Consider the following 10,000-nt stretch of genomic DNA (forward strand, 5'->3'; position numbering starts at 1 on the left):
CTCTCATCTTATTTGATCAGCAAGAATTGAAAAGAACGCTTTTTCTAAGGCAAGGACGGGAAGAAGGGCGAGAAGTTTTTTCTGATGATGAAATACGGGCTTACGCTAAACAATCAGACTACTATTCTTCTACTACTGTACTGATTGATCTAAGGAGTAGTACTTACTGACCTTTAGGAGGTTTTTAGGTGATCTCTTCGCCTCATGTTGTTAGCCGAGGGTTGGTCACGTATACCGCTTCTCCTTAGTATATTATGCCGTTTCCGGTCCCTTGAGGTAAGCAGGTTAGCCTGAGATGCGCGATGCCGTCTGCAATTGTGCATCTTCCAATAGTCCATCGAACCATTTCACAACACCTCATCATGCCAATGCCAACAAAGCAGCAGGGCAGGGTGGCATACCGTGTTCCTAGGCCCTACCGAAGAACCGAAAGGAAGGGGCTTGCCTTGCTGCCCTGAACCCATAGCAGAATAGGAAGTCGACTGCCGGCCCTCAACGGTGCACTCCCGGCTAAGAGTAATGCCCTGCTTCCAGCTAAGTATAAAGAGTTGGGCCTACCGTTCGCGAATTCACTCTTGGTGGCGAACCGTTAGTTAAGACCCCCTACGAGTGAACTTGGGTAAGGGCTTTTAAAGCTGGATAAGGCGCGCAAACCGACGTTCTTCCTGTCGGAAACCACACTCATCAAGCTTGACCTCGACTAACCTACGATGATTCTGGCAGCCATAATCGCAGGAACACATGAGTAGCGAAAGACTAAGCCGCTCATGCTATGCTGCACCAACCAATTCACACCTATTCGGGAGAGGGTTTTGCCTCGAATAGAGCTCTCGTACGCTCTGCCGAACGAAGACACCGGTCAAGAAAAGAAGAGGCTCCCTTCGGTGGGGACAAGGTAAAGAACTCCGCAGCTAGCGAGCCAAAGGGGATGGATCGTGGCGGGAATTTCAGGCGCAGACATCTGAGCCTGTTCAGAGACTGAACGCTAAGTCAATCCACAATCAATTGAGAAAGCAACTCACAATTTCGCTCCGCATCAGTACCTTGTTGACTCATGCTGCCCTGTATTTTCTTTACTTCTGGTCGTCCCCAAACGTCGACCTAACGCTATGTCAGGGTCACAACGGGCCGGCCTCATGAGATTAACTTTTTTATAGAATATTGCTAAGTGTCCTTCCAACCATCGACTTATCCGGTCCCGCACGGATGCTTCTAGCAATTTCTCGCGTCTATTGAAGCCTACCTTATATAGGCTAATTCCATTCGATCTACTGCTGTCAGGTTTCATCTCGTTGCAATGTCATCCGTCCCTGTCACTCTGGAAGAGGTAAAAAAAGCAGTCACTAGTATGGGAGCTTACAAGGCGCCGGGCCCCGACGGCTTCCAGCCGGTATTTTATCAACATTGCTTGGACACAATCATCGGATCTGATTTAATACGAATGGTCCAGCTAGCTTTCGAGACGGCCACATTAGAAAACCAGATCAATGCTACCCACCTAGTGCTCATTCCGAAAACCCAAGCTCCGCAATCGCTCAACCAATACCGCCCCATCCGCCTATGTAACGTCGCGTAGAAAATTATAACAAAGGTGATAACGAACCGTCTAAGAAAGATCATGCCCAAACTGATTTCACCTGCTCAAAGCGCCTTCGTCCCCGGCAGGCTTATATCAGATAAGATTTTCATTACCCACGAGGTGCTTTCCCATTTACGACGGTCGAAGGCAAAGAAGGGTTGTATGTGTATCAAGTTGGACATCGAAAAGGCATACGACAGTCTGAATTTGGACTTCCTTGAGACTATACTATATAAAAAGGGATTTTATTCCCATTGGATTCGTCTGGTAATGACATGTGTACGGACCCCAACCTTCTCAGTACTAGTTAACGGAACTCAGACTGATTCATTCAAACCTACACGAGGCTTACGTCAGGGGGACCCTCTCCCCCCGTACCTCTTCATCCTGTGCGCGGAAACACTGTCAGCGGCTATCCACAAGGCAACCGAACTAGATCTAGCTGACCCCATCAGAGTGTCCAGATCGGGCCCACCACTATCACATTTAGTGTTTTCCGACAAGACCATAATTTTCATACGCGCAAACCAGAAGTCTTGCCGGACAATCAAGCAAATACTGGACCTGGACCACATGGAATCGGGCCAGAAGGTCAATCTTTCCAAATCTGTTGCCAATTTATCCACAGGAGTCCCAAACAGGAAGAAGGAAGTCTTAAAAAAACTGCTAGGTATCACAAAGACATCGCCAATGCAGTCCTACTTGGGCATTTCCCCTCTGACGCGTAGGCCATCGCGTAACGAATTTAAGGCAACTGTAAGCAGAGTAGAAAATCGCCTTCAAGGTTGGAAAGCTCAACTGTTAACTTTTGCTGGTCGCCTTACGCTCATAAAATAAGTCACGGCTGGCATATCCAACCACAGAATGAGCTCTTTCAAGATACCATTATCAACAGTTGACCACCTGGAGTCTTTACAAAGAGACTTTCTGTGGTCAAATGGGAACAAAGGAAAAATCTATGCGGTAAACTGGCAAACGGTATGTCAGCCTTTGGACGAAGGAGGTCTAGGCATTCGGTCTCTTTACTTAACTTAACAAACCAAGCATTCCAGGCTAAGCTCCTCTGGTGCCTCCTCCCGTGTACGGACTCACTTTGATGTGACGTCATGCGAGCCAAATCTTTCCCCCACGGCAACCCTCTAGATGCGGGCATTCCATCCAATAATTCCTCATACGCATGGAGATCAATTGGGGACGACTTTCGTCGGGAAGGACGGTCTGTCCCAGAACCAATAAGAGCAGAAGGCAAAGTAGTGTCAATTCCACCGGACAAGGAATATTGAAGAGTAAAAGAATAATGAGCTCTTTCATCCGCTAAGGCATCATAAGAAAGATAGGCAGAAAGATATGCTGAAAGAGGCCGCCCTGAAGCTGGTGAAAATTGGGCCGTAGATCATGACCATAGCTTTCCTCGCAGCACCGAACTCTAAGCGAGTGGTTCTTCACGAAGAATTGTTGGCATGCCTCCAGCGGGACTATAGGACAGCAAAAGTCGAAGCTTATGAATGAGGTTCGACTTTCCACACCAAAAGTCTCTTCCTATCTTGTCCCAAGGCAGATCCAAAGCCAGTGGCTTACCTAAGAGCATGACCGCTAAGCATTGCTGCTTTCTATTCTCGCGCGGATCTTGAATCTAAAACACTCTTCAATACTGTTTGGAAAGTCGTCTTGTATTGATCTTCTTTTTTCCTGGACAGACTAAAGGTAGAATGGGCCTCTGTGCTTACTGCTCCTGCCGGGCTTGGTACTGTTGACGAGTCTGGACTTGCCCCTGTTGCTGAACCGGAAGAAGCTTTCTTCTATAGCTTGACTTCGCTTGTCACATTTCTCGTTTTGTTCCAGTCCCCCACTAGGAAAAAATTCTATTTAAGTGACGGCGGGATGTAAGGCTCTGGTTCAGTACATAGACTACTCTTAAAAAAATGTATTGAGCCAGGGTGTCATCATTCTTTGAAAGAGTAATCTCCTTCCTTTCCTTCTCTGACCGATCAAGATAGCTTGTAATTCATTGATCTGAGGGACGAGATATAGTATCTAACTCAAAACAACTCTGAGATTTCGTATAATTGTGATGTTCCTACAAACGTGCGGCCTTCCTTTGAGACTGACTCCATCTTCCCACCACGCTGTAGCAGGGCGAAATCTCTGATAGGTGCTGGTTCTCTTCCTCCCAATTCGAGGATCGCCGTGAAGCTCCGTTTTTAAAGCGTAGAACAAGCCTTTCTTTCTGATCCCAAGTACCCGGCCCCAAGGGGTCGGAAGGCCCCATTTCCCTACCAAGATCTGGCCATATAATGAAAGTTTTCACGCTCTTCCGAAAAGAGGAGATTTTGGTCTTGACTTCATACCCACCAAACGGAGTTTTTTAGTATACTAAGGATGACCCATATCGAGAAAGGGCCCGTGCTGGTACCGTACCATTGAAGAGTGAAATCCCGCCCCTGATCATGCCTCGAAGAAGGCAATTCACGAGGAAAGGTCCCACTCAGACATTCAGACACACACAAACACAAAGATGACAACCGGGGCACGTTGCTAAGGATAGGCTCCTGCTTTGACTATAGAATAGATGAGCGTAGTACAACGCTCTGTGATGTGGCTCTGCTTCCGAGGGTTAGGTCAAGGGTCGGTCGAGAACAGCTACCTTCCCGATAGGTCGATCCAGACTTTGAAAAGTAGCATAGAATATTGCTTCGACTGCTTCGATATCAGAAAAAATCAGACTCAGAGTTGGGACCTTCTGACTCTTTCCTCTGCAAGGACAGTACGAGTCTGCCGGTTCCACTTTCCTTTTTGTGGTAGTCGACGGGAAATGGGCGCCTTGCTCCACATTTTGTATAAGGCTTCCGTGGCGACGTTTGGAGCAGTGATATCTGAGCCGGAATTCCTTTGGAATGAGCCACGTCATATGACCCTTTCTATACGGCACTTCATTTCTTCTAGCCGGCGGGGCGGAGGTGGGATTTCCGGCATGGCAGCAGCTGTGGGCCCTCACAGATGCGCAGGCTGGTAGATGCGCCCGGCGCGAGTCACGTCATTGATCGATCGGCTGCAGCATGGCTCTGCTGCTTCATCGACGACTGGATCGAGATCGGGATCGACAGCACAGCAGCTGCTGCATTAAGGTCTAAGATGGCTTTTGAGAACGAGAAGCTGCTCGGCACCTCATTGCTGGATGTCCGGGCTGGCTTTGCCAGCTGTGGTAGTGGTAGTATAGTAGCCCTCGAGAAGGCGTGCGCGGACCTGGTCCTTCCTCTCTTTGTGGGGTAATGGGCCTAATAAGAGCTTTAGCGCCCCCCTGCGCGTGTGTTCCGTTCCTCCCCCCATAGAACTTTCTATGGACGGGGCTGAATTGCTTTCTGCACCTTAGCGCGCTGCTGCTTTGCTGCTGAATGACGTCTGCATGACTTCGCGCTAGTCTCATTTCTCTTTGGGTATCGACACCGGTGCGGGCAGGCGGAAGGCTTCCAACTTGGATATCAATTGGCTTCTTCGCTCTGTAGGTGCGCTACGGTAGCTAAGATATACAGCGTCATTCTGATGGAGCGGGGAATGCGTACTATACTTTTTTTTACTACTACTTACTAAATTTCTTCTCTCTTTTGTTGCTGGAAGCTTTTTCCCAGCCGCTCTATTAGTTCCTCGTCGGAAGTTTTCTGAGTTCGTCCTTCCGAGTTAATCTCGTTGCGCGTAGACTTTCAGTTTCAGTATTTCAGTAGTAGTCAACTTTCGATGAGAGGCATTTTTTTATTATTGTATTAATGTTCGTAGGGGTCTAATTGTAGTTATTTGTTGATGCCATGCCCAGTCGCCGCATGGGATGGCTCGCTGCATCCTTCAATTCGCAAGAATTGAAAGTGGCCTTCCGCTTAAAGATGGATTGGCGGGTTCCGAAGAAGACTGGCTTTCTAGGCTAAGGAAGGAACTTCCCGGCACGCGGGAGTACGTTGAAATCCTCGCTAAGACAATGGAGGGTGACGTATGTACAGCTTACGAGAGTGAGGGGTAGAGCTACGGAATTGCTTTCGATGTCAAGAGTTCCTCTTCCAATGCCTCTTTCATCTTCCTCAAACGAGGAGAAGGAAGTAGAATACTTAGAATGCCAATGCTTTTCACAGACGAAGATGGACGAGAGAAGTTTTGTCACCAAAGACGAGACGAGCGGGAAAACCCTAACTTCTACTTCTAATAGTTAGTAGGACAGCAAGGCTCGGAACGAGGAGCTTTCAGTCCATGGTTCAAAAAAATTCTTCTTTCCGGGCGGAAGGCAATCAGTCGAAAGAACGAAAGTCAGAGAAAGTCGCAGGTTTAGAAGCAGATTTCGATTCTATTCCTTTTTCTTCCTTTTCAGCCAGTCTTTCTTACCACCCTTCGTCTTCGTCTATGGATATTGAGGAGCTTTTACCCGAATGGACCACCCCTTTCTCCTAAAGACGTGTATACCCCATTTAGAGGTTTTCGGCCTCAAGGGCGTGCCCAATGTTGAGATAGAGGAGAGTTTGACCCAGAAAAAGCGTGGACTTCATTATTAAAAAAAATTAATGAATGGATTGATATACACAAGTTACGAGCAGGACTCGAACCTGCATTTTGGAATAAACCCAAAACTTCCTTCTTTTTTTATTTATCGTCACTTTGGTCACTCGGTTCAGCACCCAAGCGGGTACCTACATCCGGGGGCACAGATAGGCCTAGACTAAAGAAACATAGATTCCCAACCGTAAATTTATATATATATTAATATAAAAAATGATTTCAGAATGGAAAATACGTTATAAAAAGTGGATATTGCCCTCTTCATCGAGGGATAGTTTCCCACCGCAGCAAGGAATTGGCAATCCACCTTTCACAACACGGGTGACATTTGCCTTTAAAGTGAGTTCCTTGAGCAGCCATTCGAGCTTATCCAATGAAAAGGAAGAGACTTCCTCGGGACATTTAAGTGCTAATATTGCCGTTTCCCTATATCGTGTGTAGGGAAAAGGAAAAACTTCGAACATGGCTAAATCAAATTCATCTAGATCAAAATATAAGAGAAAACACGTAATTAAGTTGGCGGGGGGAATCCCACGAGACAATGACATATCCTTTCCCTTATCCGTCAGGATACTGATATTCAAAAAGCTTTTCACCAAAGTCAAAATGACACGATCACTAACAAACGTCTCTCATTTTTCAAGCAACCGATCTCGACTTATGGAATTTAAAAACGGAGTCAGATTAATATGCATTAGCATTTCTACCTTACCCCAGCTTCGCACCTCCTTAAACATTTCAAAGCCATTCGACGAAAAAAATGAATGATTATGTTCCATAAAAAAGGGATAATCCATAACGTGACGAGTTAGAACTCGAAATAAGGCGTTCAACACCAAATCGTCACGCGCTCCAGGAAGACAGGCGTAACCCAAGTCGGAAGTACCTGGAAAAACGAATCGATATATATAAATTGAATCGAGCTCCTCCTTTGGAAGAACTACCAACTTCAACGCAGAAAATTTATAACAACCGGTTAGTTTTTAGGCTTTTTTTTTATTCGGGAAAGCTCTGCTGAAGAAAACTCTAACTTATTAGCGAAAGCTTTAGATAAAAACTCGATTTCCTTCACCAACAAATATAACAATGATTTAGCCATAGCTGTCTCGACACAATCAAACTGAACTCCACATCACGTAGCCACTAGCGAAAAATGAAAATTCGAGTTTCCATTTCCACCAGCGTCTACTATGTGGGTTCACCTCTAAAGATCTTCAAATGCGGGCTCAAGAGAGAGCAAAGCGAAAGCGGGGATTTCACTGACTTGACTGATTGAGGTCCCCTTCGCTTTCCACAAAATCGGCCTTGGAATGGTTGAGACATTGATCGGCTGACCCCTTTCCTTTCTTTCCTGCTCGAGTAGGAAGGCTTTCCCCTTCGATCACGAGAGATTTTGATTGTGTGTGATGTGGATGACCGATAAGGATCAACACTTTGCTTTGAGAGGCCGTGATCTTCCCTTCCGGATGTCCCTGACCTATCCACGTGGTTAGCTGGCTTTGGTCAACGTCACTGGGGAGTCTGAAACTTCTTGTTCAAAAGGGAATGTCAGATCCAATTTCACAGCCAAAAAAAGGGGGGGCCTGAACTCCTCTCTTGTTCGATTGTTGCACTCACCGAGGAAGCCAAGAGGATCACTGAGAAGGGGAGCGAGGGCTGGATCTACTGGGAAAGAGAGGGCAGTCCTCGACACTTCGTCTTGACCACACATCGTGAACCGCTTCCACGTCACCTTTCGCTATCAATCAATGCTTTCATCTTCTTCTATTGGACTCCCCGAAAAAAGAGGAGACCGAAAGCTCGGTTCGAACACACTTGATCTTGATCCTCATCCTCGGAGACAAAGAAGAAAGCATAGGTCTCGTTCGGCTAGTTCAAGAGCATCAAGCCAAAGAGCGTGTTCCAGGTGGTTTTCTCAACAGGTATTTTCGCGGAGTTCAAGAAAAGGACTTTCAGGGTCACCTACTGATTGATTTCGGGCTGATCCGGGGGCTAGCTCGGCTACTGATAGAGGAAAAAGCGGGAAGGGTTTCCAGGTGGAGCCAATCATCACAAAGATTTGGGAGTTGGTCTTGATGCTGAGTTGCATGTTCAAGAAAAGGGAGTCTTTGGCTAGAGGGAAACGAAACCTTGCACCTGGAGTGACACATTCACAGACCAAGATGATGAGCTCACTAGACTTGGTTGACAACTAGGACTGCTGCTTGCGACTCTCTCTGCTCGAATGAGATCTCCTCTTTCGGGAGTTCAGTCTCACTACTGCAAGGTCTTCGGACATACTAAGCATACTTGCCCTCAGCGCCTTACAGGATACTCGCCGGATGGAACCTGATGAGCTCCTCTACAGCGCGGATCTGGGGCTCGATCTATGCTGCTTGCTAAGGTGCTGACTCACTCCCTGCATCTCAAAGGGCTCCCAGGGTCAAAGGGAAAACGAAGGGCTCCAACCTAGTGGGACAGAAGGGCTCCTCCAAAACAAAAAAGAAGGAAAGACTGTCATTCTATTCTCAGTCCCTCTATCAGCCCTTATTGCCATTGACCAACCTCTTGGAAGCTTTGCCATGAAGCCAGCCCTTGCCCCCCTTCTACTGACACTGAGCAAACTGCACCGACTGGAGTAACAGGCTCATACGACTGGGAATAAGTTGTGAACTACCTATGCTGATAGAACCGACCCGCTACCCGAGGTTGCCCTAACAGAACTAGCTGACCCAGCGAGCTACAAAGGAAAGGGAGATTGATCACTGCTTTTAGCCTACTAATATAAAGGTAGGCAAGAAAGCCAGTCCATGTTGCCGCTTCCATTTCTCAATCTCATTCAATCAACTTCTGATTCCATCTTGTCTGTCTGGCCCGGTGTACCTACTAGAGGTATTCAATACCCTACTCCTACTAAAGGAAAAGTTCGGAATCAAGAGAATGATGGATCCCAGCTGCCTTAACTGCAGGAATCCCAACAGCAGGAATAAGAGCTACACGCCGAGCTGACAGAGCGAGACCGGCTGCAAAAGGGAGATTTGGACAACCCGTAGAGTGAAGTCTTCAAGCCCAAGGCGAAAGGCGAATGCCGAAGGCGATTGAGGATCAAATCAAGCATTAAAGACATACCCGAACCGAGCTGCAAGCACAAAAGCCGTTACACTCGAACCAAGCGTTCTTTATGTTCGGCAACATGGAGAATCGGAATATTGCGACCTCTCTCCACTCCCTAACGCACCAGGCCATACAGAGCCTATAAGAAGAGAAGAGGCCTATAAATTGACGTTTATCGTGTCTTGAGGTAAAGAAGAGGCCTTCGGTCAATGTTGCCGGAAGTGAAGGCCGTCGAATAGGATCCCTTTCGAAAGACAGAACTATTAAGTACGCCAACGCTAGTCAGAAACGAAGGCAAGGGCTATCCGACTTAACAACGAGCCCCTCCCCAACTGCAAGACCAGAGGCTACTGCCTTACATGAACTAGTTGCGAAAGCAGCGAGCGCAGTAAACAGAGCGAGCCAGATAGAGAAGGGTGCGCGTCAACATGGAAAATCTGTCCGGCTTTCAAGCAAGCCTTCGTTTCTTGCTTCCGATGCATCAGGAATCCCAGCTGATAGAGATGCGTCAGATGAGAGAGATGCCACAGCTGAAACGAGCTCTTATCTATGCCTACTTCTCCGCTTGGCACCTGAACTTGCACCGTAGGTAGTTTGCAGCCCGCCCAGCCTGATAGACATGCCGAAAATTGCCCAACGGCGAGTAGAACTTTAGCCGCCAACGGCGAGCAGCGGCGGAAAAAGAAGGGAAGGAAGAGGAAATAGGAACAGAGCAAGAGATTGCGCGAAAGAAGGGATCTCCCTCTATAGGTTGTCGTACAATAAAAGGAATAGGGGGAGATAGAAAAAGCA

General features: G+C 47.3%; 1 non-coding gene across 1 annotated transcript; it reads right to left on the reverse strand.

Annotated features, from left to right (window-relative positions):
• Positions 1 to 6,141: 6,141 nt before the first annotated feature.
• On the reverse strand, positions 6,142 to 6,213 carry KEH32_t06. Its single transcript has one exon. It is a non-coding gene; the product is annotated as a tRNA-Lys (tRNA).
• Positions 6,214 to 10,000: the final 3,787 nt, after the last annotated feature.

The sequence above is a fragment of the mitochondrial genome of Phoenix dactylifera, assembly GCF_009389715.1.
Source record: "Phoenix dactylifera mitochondrion, complete genome".
NCBI classification, from domain to species: Eukaryota; Viridiplantae; Streptophyta; class Magnoliopsida; order Arecales; family Arecaceae; genus Phoenix; species Phoenix dactylifera.